We start from the raw sequence: 23319 nt of genomic DNA on the forward strand, positions 1-23319 counted from the left end.
AAAAAAAAAAAAAAAAAAAAAAAAAAAAAAAGTGTTGGGAGGAAAAAGCAGAATGCAAGAGACTCCAAAGAAGATGAGCAGTTCCCAAGATAGGACTCCGGATTCTATCATCAAGGAGAAGCGACATCTGAATGCATGCAGGGCTAGCAAGAGGCTGTAGCTGTAGTTGTGTGTTCAGCTCCATTTATGTGGAATTGAGCCTGCAGTTCTTACATGTTTTCCTACCGTTTGTTGGTAAACAGCAGATCCTCAGTTTGCATAACTGAATTTACTCTGATGTCCTGTTTTTCAAAATTCATCATCAGTAGCTTCCTTGGAGGTATGTTTTCATTATTTTTCATCACCTCTTTGACCCTCTGTAACATGAGATTGAGCTCAGCCTCCCCAAAGAAGGCAGTTGGAAATGGTTTAGAGTTGAGGGTAGAGGGCCAAACTGAAGATAAACATCATGGGATTAGAGGAAATCACCTTGGGAGTGGATAGAATTAGGAGAGGAAAAGTGTCTAGACCAGACTCCTTCAGAGGTTGGGAAGAGAAGGGGAGCCAGCAGAGACCAGCGGCATAGGTGACAAAACCACAGGAACTGTTTCCAGAAGAATGGGCGGTAGATACACCTTGTCACACCGTGTCACATGCTTCCAGGCGTCATGTGCTACCTGGCGGCTGGGGGCCTGGGCGGGGAATGAGGACTGAGCCCTGGGTATGGGGGGAGTGAGGACTGAGCCCTGGGTGTGGGGCGGGGAGTGAGGACTGAGCCTTGGGTGTGGGGCGGGGAGTGAGGACTGAGCCTTGGGAGTTGGAATGAGGACTGAGCTCTGGGTGTGGAGGGAGTGAGGACTGAGCCCTGGGTGTGGGCAGAGGGAATGAGGACTGAGCCTTGATAGCTAGACTTGGCAACAGGGATGTCATCAAGTGACTTGAGAAGAGCTGTTTTACAGACCATGGGGAGGAAGAAGGAGTGGGCAGAGGTGGGAGGAAGGAAGTCGAGAGTGATCAGACCCCTCGTTGGAGGTGCTTGCTTTATTTTAGAAGGTTCATCGTGGTGGCGTTCAGTATTTAGTTTATCTTGTAACTTCTAAGTCCTCATTCTGGGGAGCACATTGACATTCCTTAGCTGGGCCAAAGGTGTAGGTAAAAAGCCTCTTTTAATGGTGGGTTACACTGTGTTTTAGGCATGACAAAGAAAATTTTCTCCATAGAAGTTGGACCCTTTGGATTAGTTCTATAAAAAAATACTCCCTGGGACAGGCACGGTGGCTCACGCCTGTAATCCCAGCACTTTGGGAGGCCGAGGCGGGCAGATCACCTGAAGTCGGGAGTTTGAGACCAGCCTGACCAATGTGGAGAAACCTTGTCTCTACTAAAAATACAAAAATTAGCCGGGTGTGGTGGCGCACGCCTGTAATACTCGGGAGGCTGAGGCAGGAGAATCACTTGAACCTGGGAGGCGCAGAGGTTGCGGTGAGCCAAGATAGCGCCAGTGCACTCCAGCCTGGGCAACAAGAGGGAAACTCCCATCTTAAAAACAACAACAAGAAACAACTTTCTGGAGAACACACGCTTTCATGTAGAAGTGGTAAAGTGAGAATGTGGTGGTTTTGCTTTTTTGAAGCAAAGATCATTGAGCTGCTAATTCCTAAAATTGCTGATATTTTTGGGTGGCAGCTGCGTTCACTGAGAAGACCTCCATCTGTCATTCATTAGGTTTGTGTCTTTGAGTCCTGAGAATTAGTTTTCTCACCTGTAGGATGATAGTGTCTACTCTGGGGACATTATTATTTAAAAAAACTCGAGTGACCTGTTTGGAAAGTTGATTGGCATTGCATGGAACAGGGAAGGGAGACTAGATTCGGTTTCTTTGGGGTGGGGAATAGCTGCAGGTTTTGTGTGTTATGCTGGGGAGTAGGCAGAGTTACAGATTGTCTTTGGTTAATCCTCATAACCACGCTTTAAGGAGGAGGTTATCCTTTAAAACCTTGTTTTAAAAATATTTTAACAGATAATAATTATACTGATAATGACTGTAGTAGTCAAAATTTATTGGAGACTTCTTACGAGCTAAGGACTGTGCTAAATTTAAATTCTTCACATAATGCCATTAAAAAAACCGACCGACAAGCCTCTGATCATCTTCGTTTTTAGAGAGAGGTAAGGTAGCACAGCACTGCAGCACAGTACACAGCACTGTAAGGTAGCACTCAAGGCCATGCCTGGCAAGTGGTGGAGCAGAGTTCCAATCCCAACCCTTCACCACCGAAGTCTGTGTTCATTCACTGTGTCCAGACAGTTCTATCTTCACCTCCTCCTGGAGTCTGGGTCTCATCCATTCCCCGTGGCAGCCCCAGCCCTGCGAAGCTGCTGTGTGAGACCAACCATGCTCTTCATTTGCTTCCATTAGCACACTGACATATGTTACCCAGAGCCTGGTGCCACCTGCCCCTCCGCCTGTACCCACATGCGTAGTGGTGGAGCCATCTGCCCGGGGAGCCAGGGGCAGAGAGGCAGCTGGCCTTTCAGCATCCCCCTCCCTGGAGATCAGCCCACGGCCCTTCCTTCCCCTCATGGTTGGAGCTTCAATCCTAGGCCTCCTGTCAGGAGCCCTCCAGGCTTTTCCTCTTTGGCAGCAGAGCCTAGGGCCCCGCCTTTCCAGAGATGATGGCAGCCAGGTAACGCCAGAGCCTCTCTTCAGACCTCTTCATTGGTGGGTCATATGATGCGAAGGGTGGATGAAGAGAAGGATGGTGAAGCAAGTGTATAGAAGGAGCCGACACAGTTGTGGTGGTTGGAGGGGCAGACACAGATGGACCAGGCCGCCTCTGTCTCCCTGATTCTGCATTCTGAAAGGAGCGTGGTCACCCTTCACAAAGCAGGCTGGCCTCTCATGGCTAACAGGGTCCCTGGGTTGCCACCGTCACCAGGCTTGCCTTGACATGTACGTCTCTTGTGCCTCAGAATTCACGCTCCTCTTTAAATGCTTCTTCTGTGTTAGCATTCTGTTCTTTGTCTTCGGGTTTTCCTTTTTCAAGTTTTGTCCCCTCAACTCGAAAGACCCAGAACAGAGGTAAGCAAGCTTTTTCTCTAACAGAGCAGAGAGTACATACTGTAGGCTTTAGGCTCTTGCTGTGACACTCATCCCTGCTGTTGGAGCGTGAACACAGCCGTAGGTGAATGGACGTGGCTGTGTTCCAATAAAACATTGACAGAAATAGGCTTTGGGCCAGGCGTGGGCTGCAGTCTCCCCTGCTGTGGATGGTTGAGTTTATGGGTGAACCTGTGCACCTTTTTAACCCCCACTGTTCCCAAGTCATTTCAGATCTGCTTGAACTTGACAGTGTGAACGTCAGCCAGAGGCCAAGCGCAGCGTTTGGGGGCGTTGTTCTTACTGCACTGTCTCCCTTCTTGAGGGCTTTGCTGGTGATTTGAACTCAGCCTCTGTTGAAGCCTCCAGTGCTCGCTGAGGCTGTGGGTGGGAGGCGAGGGAGGCAGCAGCGTTTACATTATTTCCTGAAGGAGCATTCTTGCTGGTCCCCTTCTGCACTGGAAACACCCTGCCCCTGGTGCACCAAAGTCAGTGTGGCTTAGGGCCTGGCTTCTCAAAGTGCAACCCGTGGCCAGCAGTGTTGACGCCCCTGGGAGCGTGTTAGAACACAGATGATCAGGCTCGTCCCAGATCGAGTGAGTCACAGTCTGCCTTTCACAAGACCCCCGGTGGTGAGCTGTGTCCCCGGGAAGGGTTGAGAGGCACTGGTTTAGGTTTAGGGTGTTCCAAGCTGGAGGACAGAAAGTACTTTTTAAAAATCCTTTAATCCTTAGCTTTTTTACGTTAAAAGTATAATGTAACTTTAGAGCGTGAAGGCAGTTTTCTGTCTTTTTAGACATCTTACAAGAGTCATGATTCAACATGATTTTCCTGATGGAAAGGGGATGTTGCCAGTCACCGATTTGGAATAGCGTAAAAAGCCGTAGAGCAGTTAGAAGAGACCAGGCGAAACGGGGTGGTTTCTGCCACCCCTGGCCGTGGGACTGGGAAAAATCCCTTGATCTCCTTGTGTCTTCTTCATTTGCTCATGTAGAATATTAGATACCCTGAGAGGTAAGAGTTGAAGTTCTTATGGTTGAAATGCTCCAGTGTATCTTTTTCAGGCTGTGTGTTTTGATGTTCTCTTGATGGTCTTTTTCTTCATCTGTCCTCTGCCATCTCAAGGAGGGTATTTTCATCCGCTTTTTTCCTATAGGGTCCCCCACCCTGCTGCCCCCCACCACGTCCCACTTTTGAGTCCTGGGCTGCAATTTCATCCCAGCTGGCTGGGGTCAGGCTGCAGTCTCAAATGAGCTATGGAATAGTTTGGGGTGTTACCGACGATGGTGATTTGTTTGGTGGGAAAGGCTGAGTCTTGGGGGTTCGTGTTCTTGGCACCCTGGAAGCTGCTGTCTCCACTCTACCCACCAGATCCTGTATTATAGTTCCGATGCCTTAATCAGGTTCAGTTTTTTTATGTAAATCATGGCTGAGAGATGCATATAATCAAGTTCAAGTGCGAAAAGATGGAGGTGAATGGGGAATATCTGTTCTCTCAGTTGCTGGACATGTGGCATCTCACAGCTGGCAGCATGCACGTCCAATGATTCCCACCTCCCCGTTTCTCTGGGCCCCCCTCCCCCAGTGTCTCCTTGGGGAATGCAGAGGTCTGTGAACTGCCCTCAGTCTGGAACCTGCCGCGGCTCCTCTGCAGAGCCTGCTGTCCCTGTGGTCAGGAGCCCATCTGTCACTCTGGGCATCTACAGAGCCTTAGGTGTTCTGACGGGGCAGCTGGCGGCTGGCCGGGTCGTCTTTCATTCCATGTCGAGAGGCCTGCATAGTTCTTTTTTTTTTTTTTTTTTTTTTTTTTTTGAGACGGAGTCTCGCTGTGTCACCCAGGCTGGAGTGCAGTGGCGCGATCTCGGCTCACTGCAAGCTCCGCCTCCCGGGTTTATGCCATTCTCCTGCCTCAGCCTCCGAGTAGCTGGGACTACAGGCGCCCGCCACCACGCCCGGCTAGTTTTTTGTATTTTTAGTAGAGACGGGGTTTCACCATGTTAGCCAGGATGGTCTCGATCTCCTGACCTCGTGATCCACCCGCCTCGGCCTCCCAAAGTGCTGGGATTACAGGGTTGAGCCACCGCGCCCGGCCAAGGCCTGCATAGTTCTTAAGTGATGCTTTTCTACTTAGAGATGGTGCTAGAGCCTCTTTTGTCCCCTGCTTCTTAAATTTGCCCATCCGTGCAGTGATTCAGGAGAAGTTTGCTCCTGACCTTCCTAGCCTGTGGTCTCTTCACCTCTAAACTTCGTTTACTTCACCCGTAAAGTAGCGTTGTCTGCTTGCTTGCTTTTTTTTTTTTTTTTGAGTCGGAGTTTTGTTCTTGCTGCCCAGGCTAGAGTGCAATGGCACCGTCTCGGCTCACTGCAACCTCTGCCTCCCGGGTTCAAGCGATTCTTCTGCCTCAGCCTCCCGAGTAGCTGGGATTACAGGTGCCCACCACCATACCTGGGTAATTTATTTTGTATTTTTAGTACAAATGGGGTTTCACCATGTTGGCCAGACTGGTCTTGTGAACTCCTAACCTCAGGTGATCCTCCCGTCTTGGCATCCCAAAGTGCTGGGATTATAGGTGTAAGCCACCATGCCTGGCCATTTTTTTTTTTTTTTTAAATGAGACTATATTATAAGTTCAACCTTCCTTTTCTTTCCCCTTTGTTTGTTTTTATTCCTTCCCTTGGATTAGAAGACTTATTCATGAACATCAAGATGTAACACAGCTTTATGGTAATGAAGATAACACAATTCATTACAGCCTGTGATTAGGAATCCTGCTGTCCTCCTTATGAAAAACAGAATTAGCTCTTAATATGCTCAGCCAGTCTGATGCTGTTATTACCTAAGTTTAATACTGTTGTGTAGCAAAATCTCTTAAAATTCTATTTACCTAGATCTAGTATTATCAGTTAGAATATATAGCGTTTCCTGTTGAATTTTACTTGACCTTGACCAGTTAGATTTTCTCTCTGATCCTTGGTTCTCTACCTTTGATGTGCTTCTTCAGCCCACAGAATCCCAGTCCGTGAAGACGGAGAATGTTCCCCACCCCGAATTCACTCACAGCCGCTGCTGTCAGTCCTCCCCTGGGACACAGACCCAGGCAGCAGCTCCTCTGCTTCCTGGTCCTGCAGATTCCTTTGCTGGTTCTAGAATTTCACCAAAACGGGGTCACATAGCATGCCTTTTGGGTTGTGTTAGCTTCTTTTGCACGGCTTCTTTTGAGATTAATCTGGTTATGTGTGTGGGTGGTTTGTTTGTTTGTTTTTGGTAGTTTATGTTTCTTGCTGAAAAATATTCCATTGTGTGAACATACTGCAATCTGTTTATCCACATGCTTATTAATGGCTGCTTAGGCTGCGCTCAGTTTTGGGCTGTTATGAAGAAAGCTGCCATTATTTTTGTGTGGACACATGCAGTGATGTCTCTTGGGTAAATAGCCAGGAGTGGCATTGCTGGATCCCATGGTACGTGTACATTTAACTTTATAAAAAACTGCCAAACTGTGCCCTCCCACTAGGAAAGCGGGAGGATTCTAGTTACTCTTCAGTTTTGCTAAGGCTTGAGATGATGAGTCATTTGAATTTTAATCATTCTGGTGGATGTATCAGGGCATCTTATTGTGATTTTAATTTGCATTCACCTGATGACTCATGATATTAGCGTATTTTTATGTGCTTTTTGGCCATTCTTTCTTTTTTGTGTGAAATGTCTGTAACTACTTTGCCCATTTTTTATTAGGCTGTTTGTCTTCATATGTTTTTGGTATTCAGTGTATGGTTACAAGTGCTATGTCATGAAATGTGTATTGCAGATATTTTCTTCTGATTTTCTTAAAGATTTCTTTAAAAAGTGCAATTTATTAACTTTTTTCTTATATATTAGTACTTCTGCTATAAGAAATCTCAGCCTACTTCCAGAGTCATAAATATTTTTGCCTATGTTTTCTTTTTTTTTTTTTTTTTTGAGATGGAGTCTTGCTCTGTCGCCCAGGCTGGAGTGCAGTGGCACGATCTTGGCTCACTGCAAGCTCCGCCTCCCGGGTTCACGCCATTCTCCTGCCTCAGCCTCCCGAGTAGCTGGGACTACAGGAGCCTGCCACCAAGCCCGGCTAATTTTTTGTATTTTTAGTAGAGATGGGGTTTCACCGTGTTAGCCAGGATGGTCTCGATCTCCTGACCTCGTAATTCGCCCGTCTCGGCCTCCCAAAGTGCTGGGATTACAGGCGTGAGCCACCGCGCCTGGCCTTGCCTATGTTTTCATTGAGACGTCTTATAGTTTTATCTTTTATGTTCAGGTCCGGTCTATTTAAGGTAATTCTTGTATTTGGTACAACATAAGGAGTAGAGTTTAATTTTCCCCATAATCCAGTTGTTCAGCATCATTTGTTCCAAGGACTGTTGTTTTATTTTATTTTATTTTAAAAATTTTCCCCCATTGCATTATCCTGGCATCTTTGTCAAAAGTCAATTGACCATTTGTGTGTGGGTGAATTTCTGGACTTTGTTCTGTTTCACCAATCTATCCTAACACCAATACCACACTGTATTAATAATTGTAGCTTTATTGTAAGCCTTGAAGCTAGGTAATAGAAGTGTTCCAACTTTGTTCTTTTTTCTCCACGTCGTTTGGCCATTTTGTGTTCTAGTTATTTGTTCTTTTCATTTTTATCTACTTTAGAATTGGCTTTTTTTTTTTTTTTTTAAACAGAAGGTGCTTCTGGGATCTTGATTGAGATTGCGTTGCATCTATAGATGGATTTGAGGGAGAATTATTATTTTAGTAGTAAGGATTTTTCCAAATATAGTATCTTTTTTTTTTTTTTCCTGAGATGGAGTCTCGCTCTGTCGCCCAGGCTGGAGTGCAGTGGCGCGATCTCCGCTCACTGCAAGCTCTGCTGCCTCCTGGGTTCATGCCATTCTCCTGCCTCAGCCTCCCTAGAAGCTGGGACTATAGGCGCCCGCCACCACGCCCGGCTAATTTTTTTGTATTTTTAGTAGAGATGGGGTTTCACCGTGTTAGCCAGGATGGTCTCCATCTCCTGACCTCGTGATCCACCCGCCTCGGCCTCCCAAAGTGTTGGGATTACAGGCGTGAGCCACCACGCCCGGCCCCGAATATAGTATCTTTCTTTTTATTTACGTTCCTCCCACCAGACATAGACTGGTGTTTTCTTAACAGCATCTCAGAGTTGTCAGTTTATAGATCTTTTACCTACTTTGTTAAATTTATCCTAATATATTTCACATATTTTAATACTATTGGAAGTGGTACTAGGTTGTTTTTTTCCTTTTCTTTCATTTTTCAATTGTTCTTTTTTTAAAAAAGAAACGCTTCGTTAAGGTACAATTGATGTACAATAAACTTCACATATTTAAAGAATACAGTTTGATGAGTTGTAATTGTAAGATGAGATAAATAATATGAAAAACTTTAGTTTTTATACATATGCCTTATTAATTTTTTTTTTTTGAGATGGAGTTTTACTCTGTCACCCAGGCTGGAGTACAGTGGCGTGATCTCGGCTCACTGCAACCTCTGCCTCCCAGGTTCAAGTAATTCTCCTGCCTCAGCCTCCTCTCCCAAGTAGCTGGGACTACAGGCATGTGCCACCGTGCCTGGCTAATTTTTTGTAATTTTAGTAGAGATGGGGGTTTCATCATGTTAGCCAGGATGGTCTCGATCTCCTGACCTCGTGATCCGCCCCTCTTGGCCTCCCAAAGTGCTGGGATTTTACAGACAGATGCCTTTTATATTTACTAGAAGACATTCCCCCTATATTCCTCATTTTCATATCTGTTAATATGGTGAATTATACTTAATGATTTTCCAGTATTAAACCAACCTTGAATTCCAAGGCTAAACTCCACTTGGTCTTAATGTGTTATCCTTTTTGGATATTATTTAATTTAATTTGCTAAAGATTTTGTTAATGGCAGGCACAGTGGCTCATGCCTGTAATCCCAGCACGTTGGGAGTTGGAAGGCTGAGGCGGGCAGATCACCTGAGGTCAGGAGTTCGAGACCAGTCTGGACAACATGGCGAAACCCATCTCTACTAAAAAATACAAACATTAGATGGGTGTGGTGATGGGCACCTGTAATCCCAGCTACTTGGGAGGCTGAGTCTGGAGAATCTCTTGAACTTGGGAGGCGGAGGTTGCAGTGAGCCATCATGCCACTGCACTCTAGCCTGAACAACAGACTGAGACTCTGTCTTTAAAAAAAAAAAAAAAAAAATTAATGATTTTTCTGTGTTCATGAGGTGTGTTGGTCTATTTTGGTTCCTTGTAATGTCTTTTTTCTGAGTTATTTGCTGGCCCTTTGCTTTAATTTTCTGCAAGAGTTTGTAGAAAATTGGTATTACCTCTCCTGAAATATTTGCTAGAATTCACTAGTGAAGCTGTCTGGGGCTGGAGTTTTCTTTAATATAGAGCTATTCAGATAGTCTGTTTCTTCTTTTCTGTTTCTGAAAGTTTGCATCTTTTAAGGAATTTGCCCCTTTCATCTATGTTGTTGAATTTGTGGGCATAAAGCTCTTCATAATATTTCCTTATGGTCATATTAATGTCTGTACCTGTGTACCCATGTCCCCTCTCTCGTTACTGATCCTTGTAAGAGGAGGAGTTCAGGATTTATTGGTGAGTAGCCTCCGAGCCACACATTCAGAGCAGGTGGAAACGTCTTTATAACAGAAGGAGGGAGGGGAGTTGCTGGGGAAGGAATAGCAGGTAAGAGACTTTGTGTTTTGTTGCATTTAGGTGAATCATAATGTCAGTCCTTTCTGTATATTAAATAATTTGTTTTTCTAAAATGTCACAATTTCATTTTTGAAAATCCAAGTTTTTGTGTCAAAACAAAGCATTCCTGAAATTAATAATTGTTCTTTATGGGGCTGGGCGTGGTGGCTCATGCCTGTAATCCCAGCACTTTGGGAGGCCGAGGTGGGCAGATCACTTGAGGCCAGGACTGAGAGACCAGCCTGGCCAACATGGTGACCCTATCACTACCAAAAATACGAAACTTAGCCGGGCATGGTGGCACGTGCCTGTAATCCCAGCTACTCGGGAGACTGAGGCAGGAGTATCGTTTGAACCTGTGAGACAGAGGTTACAGTGAACCGAGATTGTGCCACTGCACTCTAGCCTGGGCAATGGAGCGAGACTCCATCTCAAAAAAAAAAAATTATTCTTTATGAAATAAAAACAAATAGTATGACAATTTAAAAAACTATAATAGCATAATAGTACTGAGCCAGAAAAAAGACAGATTCCTCCTTTGTGTCTAAGAAAATACTGAAACCATGTGTTGCCCAGTAAGAGTATATGCATACGTGAATATTCTGAGTAAGTTTGCAGTGCTGGCAGCACTGATCCTTAAAATAGTAATATAAAAATGATTTAAAGCCTCATAAATGCTCATTCCAAATGGTTACATCATTATCCTATTTTTGGTTCAATTGGTTTTACATTTGAATACTTTTTAACATTATTTTGGTGGCTTTGTTCCAACTTTGATTTATTTAAGCTTAATTGATTTGTAAGAGTAGAAAGTCAAAGAATTTGAAAATTTGACATAAAATTGTTGGTTAGATGCATTTTCCTGTAACACCCATCATCATTTCTGCCTGTTTTTATTTATTTGCATACTGTTTGTCTCTAACTTGGGATCACATTTGCTTTGCTTATTATTGGATACCCCACACTTAGATACCCAAATATTTTGCAGTGACTTCATTGTTCTTGTTTTTAGTGAATGTTCGAAATATCTGACAATAAATAGAATGTAAATTTGCATTTCCTCTTTCCATTCTCCTGTTCCTATCATTCTTTGCCCTGTCTTGACTGGTGTGCCCCTTCCTACTCCAGTCTCCCACTCCACCAGTTGGCATCTTTAAAGCTGCCTCTGGAAGGATCTTTTCAAAAGTAGAGCTCCATCAATGCCATTTTTTCTAGAAACCTTTTGTGATTCTTCCTTTCCTAGAATAAGGGTTCTGTGAGTCCAGGTATGTGTCTACTGTTGTAGATTGTGAGTCCTTGGATGTCAGGAATAGCATCTCGCTTGTCTTTAAATTCTGAGTTCAGTGTCGTGAACATAGTGTTTAATAACTTGTTACTGAACTAAATTGACCTTGTCTAAATGGAATGGAAACACTGTGCTTTCAATATCGTATTTAAAGCTTTTGTTAGCAACCAGCTTGGTTTATGTCAATAACTTTCTCCCAGCCTAGGCATCAGGATGTCTGGCTTCCGTAACCCGTTATCGGGTTCTGTATATTATGATGATGAGCAAAAGCATACCCAGATCTAGGTCCTGATTTTTGCCTTCTACAGAACAATAGAAGGATATTTTCCATCAGGGCTTGTATGTCCATCCGTTAATTAATCTGACTGTTAAGGGTCATGCTAATTTCCCGAAGTAACGTGTTCTGTGGAGTTCACACCAGCTCCTTTGAAGACTCCTTGCTGGCTCCTTATAATTCAGAAGGGAGCGTTCTCAGGACCCGGAATATACACACATGCACATATCCCTTTTATAAACACAGACTTTCCTTCGGGATATTGAGAAATCTTTTAAAGATCCAGCTTTCAGAGTCAGTGCTGAAACTGCACAGTGATTGTCATAGGTTCTGTTCAGACACTGGAGAGCTAGAAATAGATTTGATTTACTTTCCCTTTTTAGATGCAAATTAAACTACTTAAATTGAGTGTCCCCAAAGTCAGAGGTTTTTATTTACAGCAGTCCTTGGATCATTGCAGCCTTGGTAGGCACATAACTGTTATTATCTCCACATTATACATTAAGGAACTCGGAATCAAAGAAGTTTAATGACTTGTGTTTAGAGTCATCCAGTCGTTCAAATAATGGTCATCAAAAAGAATTTTAGATGCAGTCCAGCAGAGGGAAGCTTTCCAACCAGACAGTGCCTAAGGCTGCGCTGCTTTTTCTGAGATTTCTTAGATCTACCTTCAAGCAGCCCATTTGGATGATCTGTGGAGGCCTGTGGAAATAATTGGAAGAGTCTGCATGGAGAGTCTGAGCTGTAACCCTATAAGGGAAAATATGCAAGGACGATGCTCGAGCACAGCTCCTTTGCTTCAGTGCCACACAAGTTCTGATTCCCTTAGGATCACCGAGTATTCTCACACAGAGAGGGCCCTGTGAACAGGTGGTGATCAACTTGCTCGAGAAAAGGAACTCGTCAGAATTAGTCTTTCACCACTAATTTTTGTATGTTCTGAGACCGTCGCAAAAGACGTAGTTACTAAGTATGAGAGGACAATCCATGGCATCTTTCTCTGCAGTTTTCTCTTGAAAGCAGATCTCAGGAATGTTGTCTGTTACGGAGAACTGGAAACGCAAAAGTGAATCAATTCACCAAACATATACTGAGTGTCGTGTTCTTGTTTCCACATAAGGCGTCGTGCTTGACATTCTGGGCAGAGAGAGAAGTCACACAGTGGTCCCTGCCTTCCAGCTGTCTACTGGCTAGTGGAGGAGATAGACAGATTGGCCCATGATTACAGCATAGCGGAAGAAATGTGGTGATGGTCGGCCTGAGGTGGGGGTGACGCCGCCGAGTCTTGAAGAGTAGCACCTCCGTGAGACAGCCAGGTGAAGGAAGGTGTGGTAGTGATGTGTGTGAGGGACAAGGCAGAGACACACAGGGTTAAGCAGACCAGGCAGAGAGCAGTGGCACGTGCGAGACCTGGGGCAGAAGCAGGCGTGATATTTGTGGGAAACTGAGGGATTGAGAAGGGCTGAAGTGTGACACTTATTTATAAGCGGAGTGGAAAGAGACAATCTAGAAAATAAGCAGAGTCTAGGTTAATTAAGATTTTGATACAGGATCCGGAGAAGTCACTGAAAAGAATGTAGCAAACCAGGGTGATTTTTCTGAAAAGCAGGTTGGTCATGGTTTGGGAACTGTTTCTTAACTGGAGCCTGAAATCCAGAGAGCGATGAGAGGAGCTTTTGTGAAACAGTTCTCCAGCGTCCTGCCTTTGTCAAAGAAAGGTTTAACCATTGACCCAGCCTCTCCTCTGGAAGGAGTCAGCGTAAAGCACAGAGGTGTGGTGGGCGAAGAAGTTTAGGGAATGCACCGTGTATATGAGTTCGGTGCTAGGCAGGGTGGGGGATAGGAGTCCGTAATCCATGTTTGTCATTCTCCAGGAGCTCATACTTTATGTAGGCACATTGATTTGTCTTTTCTTTTTACATCTGATTTTGAGTCAGAGTTAGAAAATCTTTTTCCACACCCAGGTTATAGAAGGATTCATCTGTTTCTTCCAGAACTTGAGTTGTTTCATTTTTTTCTGTTTTGATTCTCAAATATCTTTAGAGTTGTTCTGGTGTATGTAAGGTAAGTATTGAGTTTCGTCTTTTCTTTTTCCCAAATAGTTACCAGTTGTCCCAACCCCAGTTATTAAGACGACCATTTTTCTTATATTTCTGTGTGTATTTGGGTCTATTACTGGACTTTTCATTCTGTTCTGTGGGATCTGACTGGGAATGTAAATGTGTTAGTATCAAATTGTTTTAATGATGAGACTTTATATTATTTTTAAATAGTTGTCAGCGCTGGTTATTCTCTTCATTGTTCTTAGACATCTCTGCATTCTTATTTTTTCCGTATGAAATCTAGAATCAATTTGTTTAGTTCAGAAACAAAACAAACAAAATTTGTTGGCATATGGGTTAGGCCTGTCTTACATTCCTATAAAGAAATACCTGAACTTGGGTAATTTCTAAAGAAAAGAAGTTTAATTGGCTCATAGTTCTGCAGGCTTTGCAAGTATGGTGCCAACATTTGCTCAGCTTTTGGGAAGGCCTCAGGAAGCTTCCAATCGTGGTGGAAGGTGAAGTGGGAGCAGGCATCTCACATGACAGAGCCGGAGCTAGAGAGGGAGTGGGGGAGGTGCCCCACACTTAAACAACCAGATCTCCTGAGTGGAACCCACTCACGATTGCAGGGACAGCACCAAGCCATGAGGGATCTGCCCCCATGACCCAGTACCTCCCACCAGGCCCCACCCCCAACACGGAGGGGGGGGGGTTACATCTCAACATGAGTTTTGGAGGGGACATCCCAACGATTTCAGTATATTATTGCTTTTGTCCTAAATGTATTTGTTAACTTGGGGAGAATTGACATCTTTTTGATGTTAAATTTTTCCTGTCCAAAGGCAAGGGGACATCTTTGCATTTGTTCACATTTACTTCTTCATCTTTCAATCAAGTTTTCAGTTTTCCCTATGTAAGTTTTGCACATTTCTTGCTAAATTATTTAAAGTAGTTTACTTTTTTATTGTTTTATAAATGGGTGCTAGTCTTCCACGATGTCTTCTAGCTATTTATTGTTTGATATAAAATAAGCATGCAGAAAGCTATAGTTTTCATATCTCCTGCTTTGCCAAGTTTACTTTCACATCAGCTGCCAATAGAAATAATTTTTTTTAAGTTTCTAATTGTTTTCTCTTTTCTTACTGTTTTGACTAACACTTCTCCTACAGTGTTAAAAGTAGTGGAGGACATGGGCCTCTTTGACTTGATTCTGACCCTACTGGGAATTCTTGAAGTGTTTCCTCATTAAATAAGATGCTGTTTTTTGTGTGTGTGGGTGTTTTAATCTTAGTACATGTATTTTATCAAGTTAAGTGCCTATCAATTCCAAGTGTATTGACTTAAACATATCAGGAATGATTATTAAATTTTGTTGAAGGCTTTTTCATGACCTGTGGAACAATTGCATTGTTTTCTCATTAGATGTATTAATATGGTGAATAGATCAGTAGATTTTCTTTCTGTCTTTCCTCCTCCTTCTTCCTTTTTTTTTTTGAGATAGGGTTTCACTCTGTTGTCCAGGCTGGAGTGCAGTGATGTGATCATGGCTCACTGTACCTCAACCTCCCTGGGCTCAGGTGATCCTCCCACCTCAGCCTCCTAAGTAGCTGAGGCTACAGGTGTGGGCCATCACATCTGGCTAATTTTTGTATTTTTTGTAGAGATGGAGTTTTACTGTGTTGTCCAGGCTGGTCTCAATCTCCCTGGCTCAAGCAATCTGCCTGACTAGGTCTCCCAGAGTGCTGGGATTACAGGTGTGAGTTACTGCGCCTGGCCTGTTAGTAGATTTTCTAGTATTGAATCAGCTTTGCATTTCTTTTTGAGATGGACTTTCGCTGTGTCACCAGGCTGGAATGCAGTGGCTCTATCTCGGCTCATTGCAGCCTCCGCCTCCCAAGTTCAAGAGATTCTCCTGCCTCAGACTCCTGAGTAGTTGGGATTACAAGCACACGCCACCATGCCCGGCTAATTTTTGTATTTTTAGTAGAGATGGGGTTTTGCCATGTTGGCCAGGATGGTCTTGATCTCCTGGCCTCGTGATCCGCCTGCCTCGGCCTCCGAAAGTGCTGAGATGACAGGCGTGAGCCACCACGCCTGGCCTGCATTTCTAGAGTGAATCTCATTTGGTAAGGACATGGTATTAATGTGTTGGCTTCTGTTTGCTAATATTTTATTTAGGATATTTGCACTGATATAAGAAAAGTGGTCTTTGGTTTTCTTTTTTGTGCTATCTCTATTCAGTTTAGATATCACATTTATATTTGCTTCAAAAAAAAAGAAAGAATGTGGTTATTTTCTATGTATTTTATCCTCTGAAACAATTTATGCAGTAGCCTTGGTGTTTAAGGTTTGGTAGAATCCCCTTGTAAAACTACCTGGGTCTGGTGTTTTTTTTTTTTTTTTTTTTTTTGTGAGGGTAATTCTGGTAAATTATTTTTTTCTTACAAAATTTCTTATGAAATTAATTATCTATTTAACGTAGTTTCAAGCGTATCTGCATCGAGCTGCACAGAAGAGTCTGTCATGACTTTTCTTGTGGAGGGTGTGGGACTGACTTTAGGACTTCATAGTTTCATAGTTTTAGACGACAGGAGGTACGGGGTCGTGTTTGTTGACTGCATTCGTGGATCCCGTGTCTTAAAGTGAAGTTCTAACAAGATGAACATGTGCTAATAATGACGGTCGTAGTTACCACTGATGAAATGCTTGGCTATGCATGCGTGTTAGCTCATTTAGTCCTCATGATGATACTGAGATATATAATATCCAGCTCGCTTTAAGGATAAGATAATTTGGGGGGACTACTTACCCAAGGTCACACAACTAGGAAGAATCAGCTGGGATGTGGATCCAGGTTTATGTGGTGACGGAGTCCAGGCTTCTTTTACGTTTTCTTTTTTTTTTTTGAGATGGAGTCTCACTCTGTTACCCAGGCTGAAGTGCAGTGGCGTGATCTTGGCTCACGGCAGTCCACCACCCGGATTAAAGTGATTCTCCTGCCTCGGCCTCCTGAGTAGCTGGGACTACAGGTGTGCGCCACCACGCCCGGCTAATTTTTGTATTTTTAGTAGAGATGGAGTTTCGCCGTCTTAGCCAGGCTGGTCTCGAACTCCTGACCTCAGGTGATCTGCCCACCTCGGCCTCCCAAAGTGTCAGGATTACAGGTACGAGCCACTGTGCCTGGCCCCGAGTCCGAGTTTCTAAGGAGCCGCAGAGGATGAGGGCCACATGAGTGGCGGTGGCAGGGACAGAATGATCAGGGATGGCTTCACCAAGAGATGGAATGTGAGCTGTGCTCATTGGCATTGGCAGAATTCAGAGGAGTGAGGGGAGGTCAGGGAGGTGACGCCATGTGGGGGTGCCTGGCAGGAGAGGTGGCTTTGACTCAAGTGGAGGGCACTGTCAGAGGGTCACCCCATGAGGGCCAGCGGGTTGAAGTGCTGGGGGATGAGTGGTGTAGACTAGACAGGGGAGCGGGGACGTACAGAGGGCGCAGGAAAATTGGGAAAATGCAGATACTGTTCCCACCCCCCAGTTTAGATTAGATAATGGGGAGTTGCCTAGGTCTAGGTCCTGGGAGTTTCTGTCGTGGGTTAGGAATTTGAAGGGAAGAACCATATAGGAAGGATCACAGATAAAAATAGAAAGGAAATAAAAAGGCCACCGGCAGCTGTCTTGGTTGTAGCAAGGCCCTTGAGTGTAATTCAGGATGCAAACAGCAGTAGGTGTTCTGCGCATCAGCGCAGTGTGGAGCCTGCGGGGAATACGGATGTGGCAGCCGCTGCAGAGCCTGTCGCCCGTGGCCACTTTCCCCGCGTTTCTCAGATGCAGCAGGAAGTGACGGGTGGTTAAGAGTGTTTTCTCAGAGCCAGTAACAGCAGACATTTCTTTCTCGGGTTTGTAGGAGAGCAGAGACAGAGGGTGCTTGAGGCTCTTCACTCTTGCAGTTCTTATATGAGGAAGACAGTTCCGTGAACAGCAAGGAACCCTTTGACTGGCGGTCTGGTCACCCCATTCCTGACTCTTACCCCTTTACCAATGCTTTGTGACTTCAGGCCGCCTTTCTTCTCTGGGCCTCAGTTACCGCACTTGTGAAATAAAGGCATTTGGGGCCAGGCGTGGTGGCTCCCACCTGGAATCCCAGTACTTTGGGGAGGCCTAGGTGGGCGGATCATCAGGTCAGGAGTTCCAGACCAGCCTGACCAACGTGGAGAAACCCCATCTCTACTAAAAATACAAAAATTAGCTGGGTGTGGTGGCAGTTGCCTGTAATCTCAGCTACTCAGGAGGCTGAGACAGGAGAATCGATTGAACCCAGGAGGCGGAGGTTGCAGTGAGCCGAGATTGCAACACTGCACTCCAGCCTGGGAGACAGAGTGAAACTTCGTCCCCCCCCACCCCACCCCCCCCAAAAAAAGGGCATTTGGGCTCCAGGGTCCCTCCTAGTTTTCAAATCCATGACTGAGTCATGAAGGTAAATAAAGAAAATTCCTTTAAAGTAGTTTTGGTTCCCACAAACCATAAGCCATTTCTTTGATTTTGTTGAACTAAATGAACTCACTGCCCAGCCTGAGCCAGAGATTTGCTGTAAATCGTGAAGGGATTGGTTAAGCAGGAAGTGTGTTTGCTTTGTTGGATTCTTTGTCTCCTGGGATGTCTAGTTCTACTTCTTGTTTCCCTTGCTTATTTAGGGTTGTGGGGTACACTACTTGAGTGAGAGAAAGCAGAAAGGCTGGGCGGCGGGGCGCACGCCCGGAATCCCAGCACTTTGGGAGGCCGAGGCAGGCGGATCAATGTAGCCCAGGAGTTCAAGACCAGTCTGGCAAATAGTGAGACCCTGTCTCTACAAAAAATTTAAAAAATTAGCTGGGCGTGGTGGTGCGTGCCTGCAGTCCCAGCTGTTTGGGAGGGAGAATGTGATATGTGATCACATCACTGTACTCCAGGCTGGGCAACAGAGAGGACCCTGTCTCACAAAAGAAAAAAAGGAAAAAAAGCAAGCAAGCAGAGATGATTAATTAGTCCAAAGAGGCCTTTTGCTAGGAAGAAGGGAGTTTTGCTTTTCAAATGCATAAAATATATCCAGAAATGCCTCCAGGTAATTTTGTCGTTGCTTTGGGAATGCTACATTCTGTGGTGAGATCTTTTGTTTGGTGTGGGTGTTTGGGGAAAAAACATTTTTTTTCTGGAATTCAGTGATGTATTCCTGTGTCCATGGTGCCAGTCTGTGTTTGGTGACCTTGCCATTCTGTCCAGAACAGGACAGCAGGTGTCAGGGCTGGGGTGTGGAACAGAGGAGGTGGTTTAAGTGTGGATATGGCTCTTGTTAGCTTGCTGCCTTGGGGCAGCCACATCACCTCTCTTCATTTGATTCCTACCGTCTGTAATATCTCAACGATGATAAGATTGTGAGGCTCAGCTGAGATAAAATGCTGACAGTTATTTTGGATATCGGAATGTGACTGCTTATTGTCCTGTGTGCAGAACCCTGTGGCCAGTCTCTGGGCTGTGTAGATGGGAGAGTTGAGTGGGCTGGGCCCTTGCTTCAGTCTTTCCAGTTCCCTGAGCCTCAGTTTCTCCTCAGTACATTGAGGAAGTTGGGTGAACTATCTACAGCTGTTCTTCCAATTCAGAGATTTCATTTTTTAATGTAAGAACTCTTAGTAAAATAATCATGTCCAACACCATTTGAGTAATGACCTTGAGGGATATACCATGTGTAGCTCGCCTGTCCTGTGTGGTGGGAGATAGGTTATTTGAATGTAACCTGGCCGGGCGCGGTGGCTCAAGCCTGTAATCCCAGCACTTTGGGAGGCCGAGATGGGCGGATCACGAGGTCAGGAGATCGAGACCATGCTGGCTAACACGGTGAAACCCCGTCTCTACTAAAAAATACAAAAAATTAGCCGGGCGAGGTGGCGGGCGCCTGTGGTCCCAGCTACTAGGGAGGCTGAGGCGGGAGAATGGCGTGAACCCGGGAGGCGGAGCTTGCAGTGAGCTGAGATCCGGCCACTGCACTCCAGCCTGGGCGACAGAGCGAGACTCCGTCTCAATAAGAAAAAAAAAAAAAAAAAAAAAAAAAAAAAAAAAAAAAAAAAGAATGTAACCTATGAGGGATGTAACCTAAGAGGCATTAGGAGCTTCTTCCACTGAGAGTAAAATTGAGAGAGTCAGTGTTATAGTATAAAAAGTAATGACAGCTGGTGCTGATTCCCATTCTAGCTCTTATTTTTAACTGTGTGACCTTAGGCAAAAATGTAACCTTTCTTAGTACCAATTTTTCCACTTGTAAAATGGTGAAAACAGTGTCTATCTTGAAAAGTTACTATGAAGATTAGTCAAGATATCTGTAAAGCACTTAGCCTATTGCCTGGTACACGGTCAGTACTTAACGGTAGTCAGAGTTTTCTATTAAACATCGGTAAGGAGCTTCAGAGGCCACAGTACTTTCTAGGGGAAAATAGGAGAGCCTGTATTGTAAAGGGAGATTTTGCTGGAGGCCCTGGAGGAAAACAAGGGCATGTGTTGTACTTGATCTTCGAGAAGCAGCTCCTCCTCTTGATGGAAGGTTAGAGCCTGTGTCGGGCAGTGGAAGGTGGATGGTGAAGAGAAGCCTAGGGTGGCATAAGGGGAAGGCCACTCTCGGAGTACATCCATGGAAACTGGATCCGAATGCCTGGACTCCTGGATCTTCCAGAGAGCACAGCTGGTAAGCAACAGCAATAGCTCTGGAGGGCGGAGAGGAGATGTGGGTGTCCCACACCTGCTGCGTGTCCACAGACCGGAGTAGTACGATGCCACCCCCTGCTCAGGCACACATATTTCACCAGACCTTTATTTATAGGAAAATCTCCAGAGCGTGTGTTGGTTATTACCCTTAGATCTTAAGGGGAAAGACACGTTTGTATTAACAGTTTAAAATGGAGAATTGGTTGCAAGAACTTCTTCCCCTCTTGCTTTGGCACCGGAGTGAGCTTTTGGTACGCCATGCCCACCAGCCATGCGTGTTTGTGTTCACTGCTTCCATGTATGTCTTCTGAGCACTTGGTTTACGTTGAACATTGTCAGGCACTGGCGCAGATACAGAGATGCACCAGGAGCTGCACCTGCGTCCTGGGAACTGGCGATGTGGGGGAGCCAGGCAGCTCAACAAAGAATTGTGCTACTCTCTAAGGTTACTCTGTAGCCTATGTTGACATTACTTGTTCATTTTCCTAATTTTTTTGAAAACTAAATTTTATTTGGTCACACTATTGCTCTTTTTAAATACAAAATCGGTATAACGGCTCACCAGACTAGGGTTATCTCTGAAAACAATCTGTGGAATTATTATTATGAAATGGTCAAAGCAGGGCTTTTGGACTCAGGTTTGAGTTCAGATTCTTACTGTGTTATTGATGTTCTAGCTGTATGACTGTGAGCAGATTATCAACTGGAGAGGCTTGGTGACCGTAGGCAACCTTTCTGTGTCTGCTTCCTCATCTGCAACATGGGATTAATAACAGTACCTGCCTTCTAGCAATGTTGTGAAGAGCACATGAGTTCATATGTGTAATGGGCTTAGAACAGTGCCTGGCACTTGTAATTGCTGTGTGAGGATTCGCTTAAAGAAAAGCGAACTAAAAGCTGACACTGGAGTTCTTATTCCTCTGCTGTAGATGGGGTGCAGTGCGTCTTCGCCGTGTTCTTGTGAGAATCAAATGAGGTATCATGTGTAGATGGCAGCACAATGCCTTTCACAGGATTGGTTGTCTGAAAACGGTCATTCTCCTCCTCTGGAAGTCACTCATTCGAAAACCTTTGCATGCTTTCAGTGCACAATGTACTGCTAGGCTGCTGTCAGGTGTTTGGAGATAAACATAGGATGACACCTGTCTTTAACCAGTTGACTAGCTGCCTTAAGGGAAAAAAAAAACCCCACAAAAACCCAAATAAACCTTAAGGTCACTAAGTATCCAGTAATCAGTGCAGCTGCTCAAAGAGGAATGGATTTTGGTAATTTAAGGAAGACTTCAGTGAGGGGCAGCCAACTGGGGTGTTTAATTAGAGAAGGCTGGAAGAAAGAGGGATGAGCATTAAGTATTTGGAAAAAGACTGTCAAGTAGAAAATATGGTTTATTTAGTCTGTGAAGATCCCAAAAAGGAGGAGCTTTTCTAACAATTACAACTCTGCTATGGGAGCGTTTCGCTTTCTGAGGCGCTAGGCTGTGTTTTGAGAATCTTTTGGTTACAGTTTCAGGTGAACAGAAAACCACACAGATTAGCTTAACAACAACACAGTGAAATGAACATTTATTAGAAGGATACAAATATTTCTTGGAATTCAAGTGCAGTCCAGTTTTCCGAGTAGCTAACAACAGGCCCGGGAAAGCCTCAGGAGCATGGTCGGTGTCTGAGATACTTTCTCTCTCGCGGGGCTGCCTGCCTCTGAGTGTGCCAGCTTCTGAGGGTGTCACCTCTATTTGTTCGTCCTCCGGTGCTGGCTTCTGTCCTTCGCACCCGTGTACTTGCAGTTGCCCTGGTTGCTGCCTTTCTACATTTTCAGTTCAAGAGACCACCCCAACCAAATCCTATTTCTTAGTCTTGAGGTAAAAGATAGAGGAATGGAAGATGTGACTGACCAGCTTGGAATTGGACGGTCCAATTAACCATAACCTAGTAGTGGGAGGCGGTGTGCAGGGCCTTGCAGCATAGCAGCGGTTGCTGAGAGTCCCCCTTGTGGCTGAGGCTGCTGTTCTCAGAGGAGAGGATGGGCAGGTACCTTGGCCGGGGCCATGACAAACTCCAGGCTCTGGAGGGTTTTGCGCAGAGGCCTCATGGTCGCACTGTAGGGGGAGCTCAGGTTTTAGGTGGCGGGTTAGGATCTCTGGAGGGTTTTGTGCGGAGGCCTCACGGTCGCACTGCACGGGGAGCTCAGGTGTTAGGGGGCGGTTAGGATCTCTGGAGGGTTTTGCGCAGAGGCCTCATGGTCGCACTGTAGGGGGAGCTCAGGTGTTAGGTGGCGGTTAGGATCGATACATCCCTAGGTTCTCTTGAGATATTTCCATGCTGTTAGGTGGAACCCAAGCGAAATCTCTTTCCTTTTTAAATTAAATATGCATAGCCTACATTTTACCTTTTTAACCCTTTTTGAGTCTAAAATTTAGTGTCATTAGGTATATTCACCATCCATTTCCAGAACATTTTCATCATCCCAAACTGTTAACTCTGAACCCCATTACATAATAACCCTACCTTCTCCCTACCACTAGCCCCTGGTAATCACTGTTCTACTTTCTGTCTCTATGAATTTGACTACTCTAAGTACTTCATGTAAGCTGACTCGTAATATTTGCCTCTTTTTGTCTATTTTAACATAATATTTTCAAGGTTTGTTCGTGTTGCAGCATGTATCTGAATTTTATTCCTTTTAGTGGGTAAATCATATTTCATTGTATGTATATACCACATTTCATTTATCCATTCATTTGTTATTCATTTTCTACCTTTTGACTCTTTTGAATAATGCTATCAGCCCCTCGTCCCACCCCCCGGCCCCCATTTTTTTTTTTGAGAGTCAGGGACTCTATCACCCAGGCTGGAGTGCATTGACTCAGTCATGGCTCACTGCAGCCTCGAACTCCTGGGCTCGAGTGATCCTCCCGCCTCAGCCTCTCAAAGTGCTGGGATTACAGGCGTGAGCCAACATGCCTGGTTCGTTTTTAAAGTATAGATGAGATTGCTTAGAATCAAGAAATTGTTTGGTTAATGAAAAAGACCTTAATGAAAGGCATACTTAGTCCAACTTCTTCATTTCAGAGAAGGGAAAATTGCCCAGCTGGGAAAAGTGAACTGCTGGTGCCACATCCACCTACTTTAAGCTCATTTATCATTTCTCTCCCCCTTACCTAAAATGATGAGAG

General features: G+C 44.8%; 1 protein-coding gene across 3 annotated transcripts in view; it reads left to right on the forward strand.

Moving 5' to 3' along the window:
• The window catches only part of AFAP1 (actin filament associated protein 1), a 192549-nt gene that overhangs the window by 44242 nt on the left and 124988 nt on the right, over window positions 1–23319 (forward strand). The window contains exon 1 of one of the 3 annotated variants that reach the window (XM_025385962.1): window positions 12624–12635. The exons of the other annotated variants lie outside the window; for them this stretch is intronic. The gene's annotated coding sequence lies outside the window, so the exon portion shown is untranslated. Of the gene's footprint in view, window positions 1–12623; window positions 12636–23319 lie in introns of those variants that run through there. 3 annotated transcript variants of the gene reach the window in all.

Source organism: Theropithecus gelada, chromosome 5, assembly GCF_003255815.1.
Source record: "Theropithecus gelada isolate Dixy chromosome 5, Tgel_1.0, whole genome shotgun sequence".
Taxonomy (NCBI): Eukaryota; Metazoa; Chordata; class Mammalia; order Primates; family Cercopithecidae; genus Theropithecus; species Theropithecus gelada.